At 39.6% G+C, this 22,858-nt stretch overlaps 1 protein-coding gene and 1 long non-coding RNA gene across 2 annotated transcripts in view; one reads left to right on the forward strand and one right to left on the reverse strand.

The window, feature by feature from the left end:
• Window positions 1-22,858, forward strand: part of LOC138978778 (uncharacterized) — a 58,650-nt gene that overhangs the window by 25,549 nt on the left and 10,243 nt on the right. The gene's annotated exons all lie outside the window — the stretch shown is intronic.
• Window positions 8,645-11,575, reverse strand: LOC138978780 (uncharacterized). The gene is made up of 3 exons (XR_011459804.1): window positions 11,427-11,575; window positions 9,244-9,417; window positions 8,645-9,064 (listed from the first exon to the last, which is right to left on the reverse strand). It is a non-coding gene; the product is annotated as an uncharacterized lncRNA (long non-coding RNA).

Below are 22,858 nucleotides of genomic sequence, written 5' to 3' on the forward strand. Positions count from 1 at the left end.
GAAAAAGCACAGAATTCTACCGTGGCAGGATATCGTTAATTGCTGGACACTGTGATGAGCTTATCTTCTAATGTCCACGCCAGTTTAATTGCTGAAGACGCGAAAGAGCAACAATAAAAATGTCACATCTGATTTTTGTTATGACTTTAGTCGTTTTCGTGTTGGGAACGGAATCGTGCAAATTTCGAGAATCTTTGTTCTCCCGCATTCAAGATCTGTCAGACCTTGTGTTCGCCGACAGCCTGTTGTTTCAATTCAGTGCAGTCTCTGCTGAAGACTGTGCACACACGTGTGCGGCAACGCCGTCCTGTTTAAGTTTCACATACCCAGGACCCATGCACACCCGGGGTACCTGCCGTGGTCACGCCACCCGGGAGCTGTCCGGTAACGACGCGACGCCATCTGCGGGGACAGTGGCATTCCTCGGGAAAAACGGTACAGTGCATCCAATTACATCATTTTTAGCAGGCACCTTTTAGTTTTTACACGAAGTTTTTAATCTTCGTTGTTTAGATTTTTTACACGAAGGCAAATTTTTTTTTTCTTGGATCGTGAATAGAGACGAAGGTGGTGGTGATGATGGTGGCTGTAGTGTTGTTGGTGGTGGTGGTTGTTGTGGTGTGTGTGTGTGTGTGTGTGTGTGTGTGTGTGTGTGTGTGTGTGTGTGTGTGTGTAAGTGTGTGTGTGTGTTTACTGTTACCTAACCTTCAGTAGCTACTTTCATGACGTAGTTTTGCATCCGAAGCGCTCCTCCAAGTGTTTTATTTTCAATTCACGTTTCTGAGCAAAAAACATATTAGCAAGCTGAGAATAGAACAGCAGCAACATTGTATCTTCCATGTTATGACATAATTTCCGTCCAAGTGTGGCATACAAACCTCGTAAGTTTAACTTAAAGGACCCCAATAGGCTTTTTTTGGTGTCAAACGAAACGCGTTCATTTGTGTTTTGGCGTGACTTAGGTTAACCAGGCATATGCATGCCGTAGGAAATTGTTTTCTCACCTTCCCTCGCAGGGTTTAGTTTATTTCGGAATCGTGTTGGGCCATAATCCGACGAATTTCGTGGCTGAAGCGAGGCGTTTTCGCGTTCCGATCTGGCGGCCATTGTATCGCGAACGTCCGCGAGAGTACGGAAGTGGTGAATTCTGGGTAAAATTCCGATGACGTCACATGCAGTGAAGCAACTTTAGCTGCTGAACCTTACAGTTTTGAGCCTGGGGGTTATAATCAAGGGTCTGCGCGCCCCGTGATTAGTAATTTTTTTTACAAACCACGTTAATGCTCCCGATATTTTCTTGTCATCTTCAAAGTCAAGGCACAAAAACAAAATCCCTTGACTTTTGGGGTAGCGCGACTGTTTATGTTTAGATTTTTTTTTTCATTACTAGATTGTCCCGTCGCTGGGAAATTCGGGTCACTTCCTCCCAGTGGAAAGCTAGCAGCAACAAAGTCGCGCTACCCCAAAGTCAAGGGATCTATGGGATTTTTTATTCTTTTCTTTATTGTCCCATCGCTGGGAAATTCGGGTCGCTTCCTCCCAGTGGAAAGCTAGCAACAACAGAGTCGCGCTACCCAAAAGTCTATGAATCTATTAGATTTTTTTTTCATTTCTTTATTGTCCCATCACATTCCACAACTTGGACACATACCACAACTTCAACACATTACCACGTCTTGGACACATACCACATCTTGGACACATACCACAACTTGGACACATACCACATCTTGGACACATACCACAACTTGGACACAGACCACATCTTAGACGCATACCACAACTTGGACACATACCACAACTTGGACACATACCACAACTTGGATACATACCGCAACTTGGACACATACCACATCTTGAACACATACCACATATTGGACACATATCACAGCTTGGACACGTACCACATGTTGGACACATACCACAACTTGGACACATTCCACATCTTGGACACATTACCACGTCTTAGACACATATACCACATGTTGGACACATACCACAACTTGGACACATTACTACGTCTTGGACACATACCACATCTTGGACATCTTTCTTTATTTCTTTATTTGGTGTTTAACGTCGTTTTCAACAATTGAAGGTTATATCGCGACGGGGAAAGGGGGGGGATGGGATAGGGGAAAGGGGGGAGATGGGATAGAGCCACTTGTTAATTGTTTCTTGTTCACAAAAGCACTAATCAAAAAATTGCTCCACGGGCTTGCAACGTAGTAAGGGAAAGTCGCCATTCCCTGAACAGTCGGCCAACTTGGAACACCTCAATATGCGATCAACGGGGAACAATTCATGAACAATTGTTTTGCAGAAATGTCTAGTGACATTCCTTGATATTATTCCAGAAAAAAAATGACTACCGCGGCAAAACAAAAACAATGGTACGTTTTTTAAACTTTTCTTCCTTCTTCTTCTTATTTCTACCGTCTACAATTCGTATTATTACTCTTTATCTATATACGTTCACGTAAAATGTTGATTGCAGTGATAAACCTTCATAGATTTGCAATAACTTGAACGGAAAAAAAGATTTGAAACGTCACGTGTATTCAACAGAAAAACGCGAAATCCATGCAGGTGCCATGCGGCAATGATGGAACACATCAGAGAGGCAAACATGGAACAGTGTTCCAGCTTTGCCGCATTCTGTTCCATCTTACCCTCATCAAACAATAAACAGAACACTGCTGTTTTATTCACGTATTCAATTCTCTTTTCGGTTTTTTAGTGTTTTTCCTTTCTATAAGTTTTATTGAATGATTGATTGATTTGTTTGACAGTATTATGAGACCCGAACGGCGGTGGTTACCAGAAGAAATGGGCTGCGCTTTGTCGGCAGTGAAAAACGGAGATATGGGTTTGCGTTGCGCATCAAGAGCAACGTCTTGGACACATACCACATCTTATGTTACTGTCACAAGTCTTAAAAGTCATTTAGAAGGAAACAAACAAATTTGCAAAAGAAGAAGTAAAGTTCACAGGAAGACCTTCTACATTAACACCAGAGATAGAACAAGAACTAATCAATAGCATTCTTGAAGCTGAAATAAATTTACCAACGTCACCCCCATCGTTGTTTTGTACACTGTACATGGAGATTCTGGTCATTATGATTGCTTGGTGTCAGCAGCAAATGTAAGCGTACCTGCTGCTGATGTCCTGCAACGCACAACCACAAGCTCGTCGAAGAGATCATCACGAAAAAAAAACAATCTTCTCCTTACAAGCAAAAGCTGGAGATTTCACTTGCAAAAAGGCGTGCATGTCAACAGAAAAGAGGAAAGAATGAAGCTACAAAATCTTCTGCTCAGAGAAACAAGAGGGGAATATCTTCTGATCAGAGGGAAAAAAGGAGAACATTCTCGACGATGCGTTCTATCCCGGGGGAAAGCACTTGGTACTGCTTCATGTGTGGCACCAACTCCCCTGAGAACATGATACAGTGCCAGAGGTGCACACAGTGGGCACACGAGGACTGCGCTGACAGCAGCGAAAAAAAAAGGACTTCGAAATCTGTACTTAGCAATTTTTGTGTGTCTGCGACATCAGTTCTTAAATCTGTTCTTAGGTATTTGCTTTAAGACTTTATGCGTATTGATTTTTACATGTAGTCAATTGGACAGGTAGCCCTTTTATATCTGTTTGTCAACAGAAGAGGGGTAGAAATGAAGCTGCGAAATCTCGTGGTACTGCTTCATGTGTGGCACCAACTCCCCTGAGGATATGTTATAGTGCCAGAAGTGCACACAGTAATCACACGATGACTGCGCTGACAGTAGAAGACAAAGGACATTGTCTGCGAAATCGGTTCTTTGCCTATTTTTTCCTTCTTTTTTTTTAAGGTTTTGTTTTTCAGTCCTTTTTAGACCTAGCCCTTATTTATCTTTTTGTTTTACATTTAAGGCTTAAATTGTTATCCGATTTGTTATTTCCTTGGTAAAAATCAAAATATGATGTTGGAAAAAAGACATTTACATAAAATGGCTTAATGAAAATGTTATGACGTATTTATGTATCTTGTGTGTGTGGCAATGTGTGCTTGTTTGTGTGTAAATGAGAGTTTGTGGGTGTATATGTGTGTGTGTGAGACACAGACAGAGCTAGACAGAGAGTCAGGGTGTGTTTGAATGTGTTCCGAGTTTGACAACACAGTGTTCCACTTTACACACCCATGCGTCCAACCTGGAACAAATGCAGACATTTTTATTATGATCAGTCTGATGAGTTGCGTGACTTTTATTTTATTTTATGTGGTTCGTTTATTTACTGATAGAGTCTAGTATGTGACAATATAAAGAACGCTTTGCAATATCCATTTTTTTTGTCTGGTACGGCTGTTTCTCCTTAACTGTTCCAGGTTTAGCGACTTTCCCCTACAATATATGACCTTACTGGGAGAATGCAAGTTTCCAGTACAAAGGACTTAACATTTCTTACATACTGCTTGACTAAAATCTTTACAAACATTGACTATATTCTATACAAGAAACACTTAACAAGGGTAAAAGGTGAAACAGAACCGTTAGTCGCCTCTTACGACATGCTGGGTAGCATCGGGTAAATTCTTTCTCGTCCCAACCAATATGGGACTCCCCCTAACCCGCGGGGGTACATCTTGGACACATTACCACATCTTGGACACATACCACAACTTGGACACATAGCACATCTTGTACACATACCACAACTTGGACACATTACCACATCTTGGACACATTACCACATCGTGGACACATACCACAACTTGGACACATACCACATCTTGGACACATACCACAACTTGGACACATTTCACATCTTGGACACATTCCACAACTTGGATATGTTACAGTAAATTCTCAAAACTAGGAAATTTGCGAAATCCCTGAAAATGTCAGTAAATTTGTGAATTTCCTGTTTCACTCGGGGATTTCACGAATTTCCTAAAAATTCTAGGAAATTTGCGAATTTCCTGAAATGAGCATGCCATTTTTTCACAAATTTACTGAACAATGAAAAACGTTTCAGTAAATTTGTAAAATTCTTAAAAAAAAAAGAAAAGAGTCCGTTTTCTTTATTTTACATTGTGATTTTGATAGATTTACTGTTAGAAGGAAAAAAAAGAAAAAAAAGTTGATTTAAATAATAATAAAGTGTATTTATATTGCGCCTATCCCTTACAAAAAACAAACATATTTGGCTCTAAGCCATGTGTAGGGACTTGGTACAATCAAGTCTGACAAATACAATAACACAATATACAGTCGGTCTCTTAGGTAAAACTGGGAAAAGCAGCTTCGACATTTAAACACTGCTACTAGAAGATCCTCTAACAATGCATACTGCTTTACAATATGCATTTATGTATAAATATAGTTAAAGAACATCGAGTTAATAGGAATTAGAAAAGGTTCTTATAATAAAACTATCTAGCGAACGACGAAGAAGAAGAAGAATAAAACTATCAATGTCAATGTATAACAAGTCATTCAACGTAAATGGCCAAAGAACAACAACAAAGCAATGATGATAAAACAGTTATACTCAATGGCTAATAACGAGGCAGAACTAAATAGTATCGACACAAGATTAAAACAAAACATATTCCTGGCGACACTTGTATCAATTAATCAGTATACAAAATACAGCCCTCGCACACTCGCACACACACGCCAAGGCACGTGTAGTCGCACTCATACACCGCGACAGCTATCGCGCGCACATACAAGGGAAAAACAGACCCGCACGCCGATTTCAAACACGGAAATAAACAAAGAAACATGAGCATGATTTGAACCGAACATCTTCAATTTTTGGGTCCGACACACTACCAACCCGCCACGCCAGCCACATGAAAGGAAAGTGAAAATAAGTTATAAGAAGTTTGTGGTGTCGGGATTACGAAAACTCATGTAAAAACAGCTCACACCTGAACTACCAAATCTGACAGACCAGAAGCCTTTGCAGTTCAGTCCGCGTTTGGTTCATTTTGCTGATAGGCAGCCCAACAGGAAGGCAGGCAATGCAGATGTTGAGCTGAAGTTTACCACAGAACTTTTCAGACAACGTGAGGAAAATAAAACTTATTCCCCCCTCTGCTTCTTTACCTCTGTAAACTTGTAGGGGTAGTTATTTTTCGATAATGACCCAGCAACCAAACAAATAACGACCCAGCAACAGCCTGAATCCTCGATAGTGCAATGGGTTGAGAAGTTGTTCTGTTTCGGTACTACTTTTTGCGACTGAAAAGTTCCGAACGCTCTAACGTACGAAGTATACATCTCTGGAGCAAACAATACAAACATACCGCATTTAAATTAACAACTACAGGCCTGAACACATGAATCTTCATATAAAATCCATGAGTTCGGTTGTTTTCTGAATCTAGATTTGCCGTGCTCAAACGTTCATCACAAGCAATTTCCCGCAAGGCAAGTAACTCATACTTTGTCTAGCGACAAGAGTAGTTCCCCTTCTTTTCACTCAGTTTCTTCGACAACAGACTGCAATCCGACGGTCAGTTTTCAACAATATTTCATTTAATAAACATATCACACGCAACCAAATGCACACATCTCATCAATTTAAACAACATAAAGCGGTTTCATACACTATTTTCCCCAGAAAACTGAACTTCATACAGTTTTTAACGTTGGAACACGGGTGCAAAAGTTCCGGCGACTGCTAGTCCCATTTGACGAAAGAACATTATCCTAAGCGATACCAAAACATATACAGAACACACAATATCTGCCTTTGCCGCCACAGCAGAATAACAGCATATCTGTGTACTTGATTTTAGTCCAAAATAGGAAAACTGACAAGAAGTGTTAACAGAATGGAATGATTTGCACGGAACTATACAACCGCGTATTAATCGATCGCCTGCGCAGGTTGACTGGTTGAGTGAATAGGATTCGATCAAACTTTCGCAAAAAACCTCCTCTTTTCTTTGAATAACTGAAGAAAGGAGGAATAAAGAGGTTACACACCTCGTCTCAGTGATTTAAAAAAATAATGGTCTCAGTTCGCGGTCATGAAAAAGCTCGCTAAAGCTCGCATTTTTCATGATCCGCTAACTTCGAACTTCGACCATTATTTTTAATAATCACTGAGACTCGGCGTGTAACCTCTACATATTGTCAATAAGTACTGGTGTCACATGACTGATGTGAACCAGTTGATTGGCTAATTTAGTGTCAAAAACGTTTCGAATCGTGTTCCTGCGCGACCGAACACTTCCCGATGTGTGCAGTTAGTTAGAAAACCGCTTTCTTACCATCTTCAACAATGTTTGGTTTATTTCGGAATCTTCTAAGGCCGTAATCCGACGAGTTTTGTGCCTGAAGCGAAGCATTTCTTCCCCAAAACGACCCGCCATTGTGTCTCGTTTCCTTCGCGAGACTGGCGGAACTCTTGGCTGATGAATAAATTAACCGTGACGTCATACAGTGTCAAGATGGCGAGTGCTGCACCAACAAGCATAACTGCAGACGAAATTGAATCGTACATGTTCGAACCACCCGCTTCTCTGCTAGAATCAAGCACTGAAGATGAGGAGGCCACTTCCAGCAGTGGTGAGAACAGTGACGACGAAAATTGCGACTCTTGTCTCAGCGATCAAAGGTAAACACGCCCGCTCTCTGTGCTGAACTTATCGTCTGCTTTCGAGTCTGTGCTATTTTTTCACTCTCGTCTTTTTGCTCATGATTGTTTGTGTACTGAAATGTCAACGCACTCGCGAATAGGTGTGACATTGCATTCACGAGTGAAAGAACAACAGCTCATCGCAGTTTTAACTGTTCTTGATTTCAGAGACTGGTCAGTGTCAGAGTGGCTGTGTGGGAGGGGCAGAAGAGGAGAGAGAGGAAGCTACCCTGAGGCACATTGCAGAATGAAAACTTGCAAGAATGCATCACCAGCCACGAAGGTGTACATACAACTTTTTTTGAGGTGCTTATATTTGTTTGATTTTTAAATGTTTGTATTTGTTGTTGTTTTTAAAGGCTACCAAGAAAATTTAAACTGAACAACTGTTGTCATTTAAATTTGTAACACTTAGTCACATATAGTTTCACACACACACAATAATTAACTCACTTGCATGCCCACAGAAGAAGTTTCACATTGTTCTGTTGTTGTTGTTGTTGTTGTTGTTGTTGTTTTTATAATGTAATCATCGTAACATCAACATTCAGTAACAACCAATATTACAACACAATCACTTTTTCATCAGAACTCACTCACATACTATTAAACCCTGGTTTATGTACACTTGCATTTGTACTTTGCATGGGAAAAGCAGCCTAAATTTCAGGTGAACTTTAATAAAAGAAGATTTAGATATATGTATGTTGCTCAAGATGCATGTTTTAATAAATAATAATGACATTCAGGAAAGTAAAAGGACTGTTGAAATTTGCTGTTGTAAAATGTCTGATGATTAGGGTTCTGTTGCACATTTAGTGAATTGACTGTACCAATTGCTGTTATTATTTACACCCAATCAGTGCATCCACATGATATTATGTAGCTTAAATTAAAGAAAATGTTTTGATGTGTTCAGGACATACAGACAAGTTGCATACTGACTTGCCAAACGAACAGGAAAGTTCTTCCTGCCTGTCTGGTCGCTGCCATCAGAGACCTTTCTGTCACAGAGCTACACAGGCTTCAAATATGTCACATAAATAAAAGGTACATTACATCTTTCAACTGGGGTGTGTGTGTGTGTGTCAGTGTGTGTGTGTGTGTGTGGGGGGGGTGCATAACTATTGCATACTTAAGGTCGGCTTAAACTGCAAACAGAAATGTGGAGCTTGCGTAACAATTCTTGCTTTGTCAGATTTGGAGATAGGCAGCCTCAGTCTATATAGTTGGTCGCCAGTTGAGGCGTCCTGCTTGGTGACAACTTGAGCTTTGTCAACTGGTCTAGCTGTAGCAGTCAAAGTCTGGGCACTGTTGCATTGTAGTCTCGCTGTGTATGCAGAGCTTTGTTGTAGCTGCCATAGGCCAGTGTTGCCATAGGCCAGTGTTAGGATCACCACCTCCTCAAACAGCTCGTTCAGATAACCTGATGAAAAAGTAAGGTGTGAGGGTAGAATATGTCAAAACTTAAGCTCGAAGTTTAAAACAAGAGAAGGAGAAAAACCTATACATGCTAATATCACCTGTAGATTTTCATTTATATGTCAAAGAAAAAATCTCAGTGAGGTAATCTTGAGTAGTAAATGTTAAAATGTCTTTGTTTACCTTTTATTATCCAGGCTCGTGGTTCATCAGACAAGTCACTGTGAAGGCATTTCAGGAAGCTGTCTCCATGCCCCTTGTGCTGACATGGTTGTTTTCCACTTAGCCTTCACCTCTTCCACTCGCCTGGACCCTCCGGTGTAGATTGGGCACAGTATTCACACTTCTTTCCAACGCCTGTTTTAGACAGAAAAAAAAGTTACCACAATCAGCAGAACTTTCACTGGAGAATGGGCATAATTCTTTCATACTTTCTTTCTTATACCTTATTTTTTGTTTTTATAATCTCTCCATTACACTAAATAACATCCATCTTAAGATCTATGTTGAGCCTTAATTTAAGTTGACTAGTAATGATATTAATCATAATGTATTTATTTTTATAATGAACAAACTAGAGTATGTATGTGGATATGTGTGTGATGGTGCTGGTATGGATATGTGTGGTTTGGGTTATGTGTGTACTGATGTGTACATTTTATGTGTTTTGTATGTTTTGCGAGTGCGATTTTATGTGATGTTATTCTGTACACCAGCCAAAACAAAATGTCTGGTATATTAGATAATAAACGCACCTTTAAACTTATTAGCGACTACACCCCGTCACCCTCCAGTCCCCCTCCCCCCCATTACACCCTACACTTTTAACATTGTATAAAAAAAATCATGTCCCAATATAGGTCCCTAGTTACCTGGGAGGACGTTAAGCCCCATAATCAACATCAACAACGTATTGAATTGAATTGAAAAGCTGGGGTTAGGAGGTCTAACTTCTTGAATTAAAGTGGTTTTTTCTCAGGTGCATGTAGTTTTTTATTTGCTTGAAATCATGGTGTATTCTGGTTGTAAGAGAAGAGTCAATTTCCTTGTAAGCCTGCAAAATTAAGATTGGTCATTTTTGAAGTACATTTTTGTAAGAGTCCAAAATAGTCCAGGATAAGGAGGAAAAACATAGGGTGGGTCAGGAAATCTGAAACATTGCATAGGTTTTTTTTTGCCTATGTAGACACAAAAAGTACTTAGAGCACTTTTCCCTCCCAAGAGAGCATAGCTTAGTTTTAATTATGTTAATGCCACTGTTAGCAAGAGGAGTACTACAGACAGCAATCAAACAGTGGATTTTTTCTGTAGACATTGTTATTTCTGTTTAGGTGTTTCAGTAGTTTTCTATGCGGATAAATCATGCTGCATGATCACTAGAAACAATCCAGCTCTATAGCATGCAAGTTTTTTAAAGTTTTTTTACCATGTTACTCTGAGAGAAAAAAAACCCAGAGATAAAGTTGAACTGGCAGTTTGACTGAAGCAGTGGTAATAACACAGAGTTGTGCTCTTCCTAAAATCAACTTTTTTATGTGGATGATGATGTCCGTACATGTACTTGGTTGTATTATTTTGCTAGACTATTTATTGTGGTATTGTAGATATCTGCTCACAGGATTGTTGTTCATAATTTGACATTACATTTACTGCTGATCAAAATGTATTGTTGGAATAGGTCTGCTTAATATTCTGACTGCAGTTTTGTAATAAAATCAAAGAACTCCGAAATATTTATTTCATTTTGGTGTTTGGGTGTTATTTTTTATTCTTATTAATAAAATCAAAGAACACAGATGTTTTAAGTATCAAAGTGCTTTTCACACACACACACACACACACACACACACACACACACACACACACACACACACACACACACACACACACACACACACATACACTCACACACTATGAGTATGACTGCAAACATGAATTTGTACTTGTATTACTGTATTACAGAACCTGATCTGAAAAAAAGGACAACAGCAAATTATTCATGCAAGCTTGCTGTATTAACGATTTCTTTATCCATTTAATAAAACACTGAATTAAAAGATAACAACTATAACAACGTGTGTGTGTTTGTGTGAATGTCTATGTGTATATGGACGGACACTGATTAAACCTGAGACTCATCGATTACCCAGGTGAGTGTAAAAGAGGGAGAGAGAGGGAACTTTAAGGTGGGTGCATGGGGACGGACATGTAGTAACAGATATATGTTTTAATCTGTAATCTTAACACATGTGCCTAAAATTAGGAACAGATGCCATTCCACCACAAATACTGTCAGTCTGACAAAAACGCCCAGTGACACTGAACCCCTATCCCTTACAGAACACATTCAGTATACATGTACTCACTTCCTTTTGTCTGCGTTTAGTGAAAGTAGATCGTTCTGATGACATTGGTATCCGGTTTCTGACCTCCTGTGAGTGGTAAACAATTGTCGGAACTGAAACTGCGTTAGGCAACAGCTGTTTTGTGTGTGCCAGGTTTTCTTGCCGGCTTAACTGCGTTCGCATTGGAAGAAACGGTGTCGCGAAACACAGCACATCGTTGTGCCCGTTTCCAGTTTCCAGTCTTGCTGCAGAAGTTGTAAAAAGGTGACAACTGATGCCTGAACCTTTTTTCTATACTTCATAGCTATCAGCAGCCGTGCGCATTCCTTCGGCGTGTTGTTGATGCTCGATGTAGGCAAACGCCCACTTGAGCGTAAGCTGTAACTTTCGGTTTCCAGACACTAGATGACGTCACAGCCGGTTCTCGTCTACTGGCGGCCATTTCGAAGTCTCGTGTAGCAGACGAATTTGGCGGGTTTCGAAGAAAACGTTTTTAATTAAATCACAATCATACAGCTGCGAATCGGTGAATTTCTTTACATTTTTGGCATCTTCAGGTGCATTTCTCTAACTTTCAGTCATCGGTTAGTGGTTCTAATAACCTTTAAATAAGCATGGTCTGGTCCTTTAAATCTGTTAGCGCACTCTCTCTCTCTCTCTCTCTTTCTCCCTCTCTTTCTCTCTCTCTCTCTCTCTCTCTCTCTCTCTCTCTCTCTCTCTCTCTCTCTCTTTATCTCTCTCTCTCTCTCTCTCTCTTTTTTTTGTGCTCTGGCAGTCTTTCTGTCTCTGTCTGCCTTTCTGTGTGTCTGTCTCTCAATCTGCTAGCCTGGCTGGCTGGGTGTCTTTCTGTCTCTGTCTGTCTGTCTGTCTCTGTCTGCCTTCCTGTCTCTCTCTATCTCTATATCACTGTCGCTCTTTTTATCTGCCTGCCTGTCTGCTAGCTTGGCTGGCTGGGTGGCTTTCTGTCTGTGTCAGTCTGTCTGTGTCTGTCTGTCACTGTCACTCTGAAAAAACAAAACAGGCTTTCATACGCAATACATCTTTTATCTGTTGAGGTTGCAGCCCAGCTGCTTGACATCTTTCTCGTGATCGGTGCTCCTGTAATTCTCCAAAGCGATAACGGCACTGAGTTCACAGCCAACATCATTTCAGAACTGAAAGATTTTTGGCCAACATTGGTATTAGTTCACGGGAAGCCGCGACATCCACAAAGCCAGGGATCGGTTGAAAGAGCAAATGGTGACATCAAAGACATGCTGGTGGCCTGGCTGGCGGACAACCATACTCAAGACTGGGCAACAGGGATAAAGTTTGTGCAGTTTTATAAAAACTCTTCCCATCATTCGGGAATAAAGCGACCCCCCTACTCAGCACTATTCGGCAGCGAGGCTAGTGTTGGGCCGGCTCACAACATCATCTCTACCCTTTGAAGTCCTGAAGAATTTGGAAACTGAAGAAGATCTCCTGGCACTGGTTTTGCATCAGCCATCCTCTGAATCCAGCGATCCATCTCCTACAGAATCAACCCCTCAGACTCCTTCAGAATCAAACCCTCCAGCTCCTTCGGAATCAAACCCTCAGGCTCATTCAGAATCAAACCCTCCAGCTCCTTCGGAATCAAACTCTCAGGCTCCTTCAGAATCAAACCCTCCAGCTCTTTCGGAATCAAACTCTCAGGCTCCTTCAGAGTCAAACCCTCCAGCTCCTTCGGAATCAAACTCTCAGGCTCCTTCAGAATCAAACCCTCCAGCTCCTTCGGAATCAAACTCTCAGGCTCCTTCAGAATCAAACCCTCCAGCTCCTTCGGAATCAAACGCTCAGGCTCCTTCAGAATCAAACCCTCCAGCTCCTTCGGAATCAAACCCGCCAGCTGCTCCTTCCTTTAAACAGTATTTTATTCGTGAACAGACACATGATAATATAACAACATCATTAAGAAGGAGCACAACAAGTTTAAAACTTATGGTAAGTGCTCACATAAACATTCCTGAAATTTCATGGCGGATTATGATCAATGCGACACATTTTTTGAAAAAAGAAATGAGACCAAAAAAAAAAATACAAAAAAAATAAAAAAAATATATAAAATATAAAAAATAAAAAAAAATAAAAAAAGGAAAAAAAAGAAAAGGAGAAAAACAGCAAGGAAAACTTAGTTTCAATTATCGAACACAATCTGTGTCAATACTGAAAACGAAAACAAATACAAAACGAGAACGAAAGACACAACAAAATATCAAAAAAAAGATGGGCCCCAAGTAATATATAAATATAATAGAAAAACCCACACCAACATCGAACTAAGGTGTCCCAAAGCGGTTTGATTTCTCAATATAGCTTTGGACAGCAACAAAAATAGCACTATTTTCAAATATGGAAATGTTTGAATCACCTGTCAGGAGTGTGTCAATATTAACAAATTCTGGAGCTAATGTACCGATTGTTGCGGTTCTTGCATCATTAAACAGGGGACATGATAGCAAATAGTGATGAACAGTTTCAGCAAAATAACCACAAGAACATTCCGGGTTGTTTACTAGGTGGCGATTAAACATATCATATTGTAAATCACTCATTCCAAGTCTTAACCTGCAATGCAAAACTTCAGTTTTGCGATTTGGGGAATAGTAATATGGTGGAATTGAAATATCAAAAGCTGTGAAATGTCGCTTGAACAGACCAACAGAATCACATTGTTGTATATTTTCAGGCAACTTATTCCAGAGACTAGTTGCAGAAGGAATAAAAGATGACTTGTACAAATCTGATTTACACTGGGGAGTCTTACGCTCTAGTGGGTGTCTGTGGTGGTAGGGATTTAGGTCAGAAACAAGAGGTGGCAATAAAACGTTGAGGTAATTTGGTACATTGCCGTGGACCATTTTATAATATAACATTAATTTGTGACGGCGTCTTCGCTCTGTAAGTGGTATAAAGCCAGATTCTGTATACAATTTTTCGTGTGAAGTGCCTTTAACAGCACCAACAATAATTCGAATGTATTCGAGTTGCAACTTCTCCAGCTCGTCTGAAAGCTTCTTTGTACAATTATCCCACACAACATCACAATAATCAAAATGAGGTAAAATAAAAGATTTATACATTGCTTCTAGGGATCTTCGACTGAGCCTATATTTATAAGATTTTAAACAAGCCACAAGTACTCGACAAGTTGCCACAATAGACTGTATGTGTAAGGCCCATTTACAATTATCTTGAAAAATAACACCTAAATGTTTATGACTTTCTTTTTCTATGAGGGCTACATCGCAAAAAACAAGGGGAAATTTCTGTATACATCTTTGACCGGAAAAGGATATCAACTCTGTTTTCGACTGATTAAATTTCACTTTCCATTTAATGGCCCAGTTTGCAATCTTACCTAAATCAGAATTGAGTATTTCAGTTCTACGGAAAGGGTCATCGAGGCTTAAATACATGCTGGTATCATCTGCAAATAGTTTAATCACTGATTCAATATTATCAACAATGTCGTTTATATAAACCAAAAAGAGGAGAGGTCCTAATACTGACCCTTGGGGAACACCCGCAGAAACCGGCAAAAACTGTGACTTACAACCTTTTACCACAACACATTGTTTTCTTTCCCTCAAATAATTCTCAAACCAAAAATACAACTGTCCCCTTATGCCAATAGCGTGTAACTTTTTCATCAAAACCTTGTGCCAAACTCTGTCGAAAGCTTTTAACACGTCAAAGAAAATCGCCTGTGACGTTATCTTATCATCAACAGCTTTGCATATAATCATTATACAAACAAATGAGTTGATATACAGTTGAATCACATGCAATAAAACCGGACTGAAGTGGTCTTAACAGGTTATACTCCTTCCAATAAGCAAACACGTGACATTGTACACACCTTTCCATAACTTGACCCACACAGCTAAGAAGTGATATTGGTCGGTAATTTGAACATAATTCCTTTTCACCTTTGTTATATATCGGAATGACATTTGCTATTCTCCATATTGCAGGAACTGTGGCTTCTTCGAGAGATCTGTTGAATAATGCAGTGAGTGGCATCGCAATAATATCTGCACATGCAACCAGAACTCTATTTGAAACAGAATCAGGACCAGAGGCTTTGCGTACATCAAGATTCTTCAACATAGTAAGCACGTGTGCAGCATCAATAATCAAAAAATCAATGGTGGTATTCTGTTCTCTAACTTCAGGAACTTCATCATCATCATCATCCAATACCGATTGTTTTACAAAACTTTCATTGAATACTGTTGCTTTTTCTACATTGGAATGATAAACACGGCCATTGTTTTCGATGGGAGGAAATTCATTTGAAGACATACCTTTGCGTGACATAAACGACTTTACTAATTTCCACCAATCTTTATTGCCAAAACAGTCTTGTGAACTAACACGATTATCCAATTCTTTTAAATATTCTGCTTTCCTCAATCGAATAACATCAGTTAATTTATTGCGAATTCTTCGGAAAAAATCCCAGATCCAAACAGAATTCAATAGTTTTGCTAATGTGTGTATCTTTTTCTTTTTATCAATCAGTCGTTTAATACCGTCAGTCATCCAGGGTGTATCCGCTTCTCTCACAGTTATTTCTTTAACTGGCATACACTGTGTAACCATATCCATTAGGGTATCCGAAAATGCCTCTGCTGCTTCGTCAATCGAACTGAGTGAGACCATACTCGTCTAATCCACATTACATAATTTTTCCTTTAAACTGACAACGTCCAATTTGGAATAATTATAAATCAACCGTTTATAACTTGCTTTGTCTATACTATTTCCTTTAACAATTGCAAGCGGGACCGAATGGTCACTGCAGATTGGCGGTAGAACCTGAATTTCTTCAACAATATCAGGGCTTGGTGTCAAAATCAAATCTATGCACGTTGACGTTGACGTTGACGTTGACGTTGACGTTGTTTCTGTAATTCGTGTAGGTTGTTTTACTAACTGGAACAAACCATTTTTTATCATAATATCTTGCAAATTGAAACACGTACTATTAAGAACATCGGAATTAAAATCACCACAAACAATATACTTCATACCAGTCATACCGGCTGCATTAACTGATTGATCTATCAGGTCCCAATAACCAACATTTGCAGAAGGCGGTCTATAAAAAGTTCCAACTAATAAGCTTTCCTGTTGTATCTTAGTTTCAATCCAAATGGCCTCTAGATCGGGAATGGAGAGATCATTTCTCGTTTTACAATACAAATTATCTTTTACATATACTGCAACGCCTCCATGGGGGTTATTTGGTCTATCTTGCCTTATCGGTAAATTAAACCCTGACAAATACAAATCATCATTATTTACTATATTAGACAGCCATGTTTCCGATAATGTCACAATATCAAAATCTTGAACCTGAACTTCTAAAATGTCTAATTTATTTCTAAGGCTTCGTACGTTTAAGTGAATGATAGATAATTTCTTAAACTTTTCCTTGACCGGCCCGGGGTTCACATGAACATCGCCTGCTAAGATCAACATAATTTCTATTATACACATTATTCCAAAACACATGAAAAATGAACAATCTCCAGAACGTTCTGATATACAGACGCGTTTACCTTTAAGCTCTGCATTCACTTCTTTTAACAATACTCCACACCTTCGCATATTTGAAGAATAATCGTTTTTACATTTCATACACTCCTTCCCGGATCAAACACGACTCCTTCTGAATCAAGCGATCCAGCTTTCGGTTCGCAACCACTTACTAGTTGCATGGACACACCGGTCATCGCAGATGTTCCAGGACAAATGTTGGATGCTCGCAGTGATAAGATCAAACGGTGTCGAGCAGATGCTTTTTCTGGTCAAATGTCTCAAGCACAGCGAATGGTGAAGAGAAGTCGGGTGGACCTGAAAGCCGGAGAAGTTGGTGATAATGTCGCTGTGCCCGTGCCTCTAGTGGATCGTGGCAGAGGAGATCCAAGAAATATACTTGGTGTGATTGTACACAGGGACGTGGAAACAGACATCTTCACGATTGCGGTTAAGGCTGGTATCTTACATGGCGGATATTCTCGAAACCAGTTTGATTTATGTCCGCAGAGATTGCTAACCGAAGAAGATGTCTCTCTTGACAAGGCTGTGTCGTTGCGGTCAGCCGTGATAGAACAGTCAGCATCAGGCGGGCAAGGCTTTGTGAAATGCAGCTGTGCAGGGTCGACAAAATGTAAAACAAATCGATGCAAGTGCTACAAAGCCAAAGTACTGTGCAACTCAAGATGTCACAGCAGCCAATCCTGCACCAAAAAATAAGACGCACCATGAAGAAATTTTTAAGCGTCTTTTCATTGCCATAATCATGTCTTGGTTTAAACACGGTTTTATTCAATTAAACATGAGACAATAATGAAACGAGAAATAATAGGGTCATGAACTCAAGCAATGCTTTTATTACGTGCCATATGTCTGTGCTGTACATGCCCGGCTTGTATCTTGTATCATAATGGACTGGTCTACCACGGCTGGACCGGCACGGTTGGCCTAGTGGTAAGGCGTCCGCCCCGTGATCGGGAGGTCGTGGGTTCGAACCCCGGCCGGGTCATACCTAAGACTTTAAAATTGGCAATCTAGTGGCTGCTCCGCCTGGCGTCTGGCATTATGGGGTTAGTGCTAGGACTGGTTGGTCCGGTGTCAGAATAATGTGACTGGATGAGACATGAAGCCTGTGCTGCGACTTCTGTCTTGTGTGTGGCGCACGTTAAATGTCAAAGCAGCACCGCCCTGATATGGCCCTTCGTGGTCGGCTGGGCGTTAAGCAAACAAACAAACCACGGCTGGCCGCAAATGACAGTATAGGAGAGAGCTGTGAGTGTCACAATGTACCTTTTAATGTACTCGTTCAGATTTCATATGTTAACAATTTTATGAAATAATTACAGTTTAAGAGAGAGAGATGAGTGTCATAATGTACCTTTTAATTTTACTCGTTCAGATTTTATGTTAAACATTTTAGGAAACATGACAGTATAAGAGAGAGAGAGAGAGAGAGAGAGAGAGAGAGAGAGAGAGAGAGAGAGAGAGAGAGAGAGAGAGAGAGAGAGAGAGAGAGAGAACAAAATATGAGTGTATAACTTGCATTAATATAAGGAAATCAGAATCATTAAATGGTTCACAAGCAACCAACAAAGCACTTGTTTCTCTTCAAATGTGTTTCAGTAAATTTGCGAATGTCCTGCCCCTTGAAATTCGTGAAATCCCCGAGTGAAACAGGAAATTCACAAATTTACTGACATTTTCAGGGATTTCGCACATTTCTTGGTTTTGAGAATTTACTGTAACATATACAGATACAAATTTAAAAATAAATTGTCATACTGCATTTTAAGTACAATTTCCAATGATAAAAAGTGTCAATTTTTAACATAACTTAATTTAGATCTGCATATTATTATAATTTTGTTTAACATGCACATACATTTTAAATGAATTGATGAACCATTCAGCACATGTTTAGTTGCATTATGTGCGACATATAATTTTTTTTGAAGCTGTCTGTGTTTGTTTTATGCTTAAGAAAAATAGGCAGTGAGTTCCATAGGACCGCACCTGAATAAAGAAGGCTTGATTTGAAAAGGTCAATACGTGGAGTCGGCGTTATGATTTTTAGTCTGTTATAGTTCAAAATGACATTATCACGTAATGTCACACGCTTTCCTTCTTTGCCACTACTAAAGCAAACGTGTGCAAGATTGTATGTTACACGCTTTGGAGCATGTGCAAGAACGGATTCAAACTCGAAATCGTCCCTCCAAAAACCCCAAAATGCACACACGACTTTTATTTCTCCTGCTGTTATCGTTTCTTCTCTTTACAAATTCTTCAACGCTCAGAATACTGAAAACGGCATCCCAGACGACAGTACTGTTTCCATACGCGAAGTTAGCTGCCCTTGGAAAGTGGCTCGCTCAGGAGGCATGTTAGTCTGACACTAGAAGGACAGAGTTCTGAACATAGACGACAAAGACCCCGGAAAGAACAAACATTTCGCGGATGCAGACACAGAAAGACGTCATGAAGATTGCGATGCTTCAAAAGATACAGACTGTGACGATGACTGTGACGTCATTCACATATACCGAGACGTCATTTATAGTTGTTCGGTCACTTTCGTCAAAAAGTAGATCTCTCCACAATGGCTGCTCCTGTGTTTAGGTTTATCAAGCGTGAGTACGCAAAACGTGTTTGTTCTCTCCTCTGTTGAAGCTGTGAGACATAATCGCCATTACGAGCTAGTCGTCGTGAAACATCTACAGTCTCGTGTGCAAGAAAACTCTCTGTCACACGACTAGCTCGTAATAGCGGGTAATGTCTCCGGTGAATATCCTGACATCACTTTATACATTATAACACCTTTATTATACATTAATCCTTTTAAAAATGGTAGTACTTGCAAATTTTTATAATCAGATTCTGAAGGAGTGTGATTTTTTTAGCATAATAAGCTTAAGGTATTAGAACACACCTGACAGTACGCTGGAGTAGCCTCCCTTCCCGGATTTAGAACGCGTTTCGTGTCGTAACAGATTATCCACTTATTAGCCATATCCGTATGCAAAATAATGAAATAAACATTAGGAAATGTCAGAAGTTTACAACTATCGACATTCTCTATCAGTGCAATAAAAAACAATCGTTAGAACTTGCATTTACGACATGTCGTGCGTGAGAACGTGTCACTGTAAACAAGCACTTCTTGCCTGGCTGAAGAACCATACGAGTCAATCTAAAACAGACAAGTAATGGAAAGCAGTCTGCGGATAAACATAACAAACTGCTGATGAAAAAGTGTGTTCGTCCCTGCTCTGGATAAAAGACATTGGACTGATGACAACGTGGCAGCGTTCACGCGAACAGATTTTTTTCAGATTATCGCTTCTACATTTTATTGCACGTACTTGGGGCAGATCAGAATTTCACACTGGAAGATGACAAATTGGTCTTGTGAGTTGAGAACCACATGTTCTTTGCCGACAGAAATCACGATGGGACAAGATGCAGATTGTGTTGAAGAGATGTTTGCAGATTATCGCATATCTACATTTTATTGCTCAGATCAATGCACGAAGTTGGGGTAGATCTGAATTTCGCAATGCCGGAAGACGACAAATCGGTCTTTTGAGTTGAGAACCACATGTTCTTTGGCGGCAGAAATCACTATGGGACAAGATGAGGATTGTGTTGAGGAGGTTAATACTGACTGACTTTTGATGAAGAGTTCCTAGACCTGGTTTTTGTAGAAAGGCATCATGATAATATCCTGGGTTTTTTTTTAACGTTCTTGGTGACAACGCGCCAGAATCGCACGAAGATCGAACTCTCGAAGAAAACAAGTTTATCGCTGAACATCGGAAATGTGAAAGTATTACTCTTCCTGTCTGATCAGTCTCCCCGTTAAATCTACAGGCTACATTATTTATCAGGTAACTTACCAAACCGGAGTGTGTGTGTGTGTCAGTGTCAGTGTGTGTGTGCCGGATTACCACCATTAACGCACCCTTTTGGACTTTTCTACGTAACCTTACTATGCCTGCTGTGACATTCACGAGGATTATTGTGATTCTTGGACAATCGTGTGCCTGTGCTGGACTTGCAGGAAGACAAACGGCGTCGGAACGTATACGTGCTGCCAAGTGTGCATGCCCAGAGCGCAGTGTGAACCGAGAGTGAATGTGTCATTGTGTGGAAGTTTTGCTTGATTGATTTATTCATGATTTAATTTGCCTTTTGGTTCAATAGAAAAATCTGTGTACGTTATACTTTGTATTTTGTGGTGTGATTCGCCCGAGTGCGAGACCCCCATCCCCGAACGCCTCTGTGGGTAGAATTGTATAATTGTGTGAGTAACGTGAGTGTGTAGATGAGAATGTGTAGATGAGAATGTGAAAGTTGCTTTGGACCCAGACACACACAGCAGACTTCAACGCAACAGCTAAGTTTCAGCCTGACAAAGAAATTCGAGTGACACAGCTAAGGGCTGCACTTGTTATTTCTCTATTAAAACAAATGTTTCAAGATCTTTAGGCCAATAAAAAATAAATTGTCTGTTTCTAATAACATGGGTAAACAAAATAGGGTAGGTAGGTAGGGATTTTTAATTTTTTTTTGCCAGGATAGAATTCTTCAAAATAACTAAATGACACAAAGAGACAAGACTCGCTATAGATAAATTTATTAAAAAAAAAGTAAAAAATGTGACAAAGAATATAAAATGATTGTTTTACCTGGTCTGGAATCTTCAGTAGTAATTGCATAAAAAAAAGTCTGATATATATATATATATATATATCAATTATCATGTTAACTTTTTCTTAAAATGGGTGCGCTAAATCCTAGTCTGTTTGTTTTTAATGGACTAAGCAATCCTTGGACTGACAGAAAATATGTATTTTAAAAATGTCCAGTTGCAAATTACTTATTTTTCTAATTGGAAGAGAATATACACTCTTTTGTGTTCAAATGGGTAGGGGGCGGGGGTAGTAAAAGGATCACAGTTCAAGATTGTGCGCGACAAGAGGTGTGTTTCTTTTAACTGTGATAAAGAGCGACAACTCAACTTGGTATCTAACACTATTTCTGAACACTGTAACCACTGTAACCACTTTAGCACTTTTAATTTATTTTTTCTGTCTTCCAAACTTCTTCTTCTTCTCCTCCTCTTCTTCTTCGTTCATGGGCTTAGACTCCCACGTTCACTCATGTTTTTAGCACGAGTGGATTTTTACGTGTATGACCGTTTTTACCCCGCCATTTAGGCAGCCATACGCCGCTTTCGGAGGAATTCCAAACTTCTAATTCAGCTTCAAAAAATGAGAAAAAAAAGGTGTTTTTTTAATTCAACAGTTAAATCACTATGTTGGATATTCTATTTTGCTTCCCTATTTATCTTAAGTTTTTGATCATCTGATTACCTTGCTTTCCTATTTGTAAGATAATATGCACTCTTTTCTGAAAAATAGGTAGGGGGTGGGGGTAGTAAAAGCATCAAAGTTCAAGATTTTGCATGACAAGAGGTGTGTTTCTTTTAACTGTGATGAAGAGGGATAACTGAACTTGGTATCTAACACTATTTCTGAACACTGTAACCACATTAGCACTTTTAATTTTTTTTCTGTCTTCCAAGCTTTAAATTCAGCTAATAAAATGAGTAAAAAAGTGTTTTTTTCTGAATTCAACAGTTAAATTACTATGTTGGATGTTCTATTTTGCTTCCCTATTTCTGTTCTGAAGTTTTTGATCATCTGACTACCTTGCTTTTCTATTTGGAAGACAATATGCACTCTTTTCTGAAGAATGGGTAGGGGGTAGGGGTAGTAAAAGCATCACAGTTCAAGATTTTGCGCGACAAGAGGTGTGTTTCTTTTAACTGTGATAAAGAGGGATAACTAAACTTGGTATCTAACACTATTTCTGAACACTGT

Source organism: Littorina saxatilis, linkage group LG10 (assembly GCF_037325665.1).
Source record: "Littorina saxatilis isolate snail1 linkage group LG10, US_GU_Lsax_2.0, whole genome shotgun sequence".
Classification (NCBI taxonomy): domain Eukaryota; kingdom Metazoa; phylum Mollusca; class Gastropoda; order Littorinimorpha; family Littorinidae; genus Littorina; species Littorina saxatilis.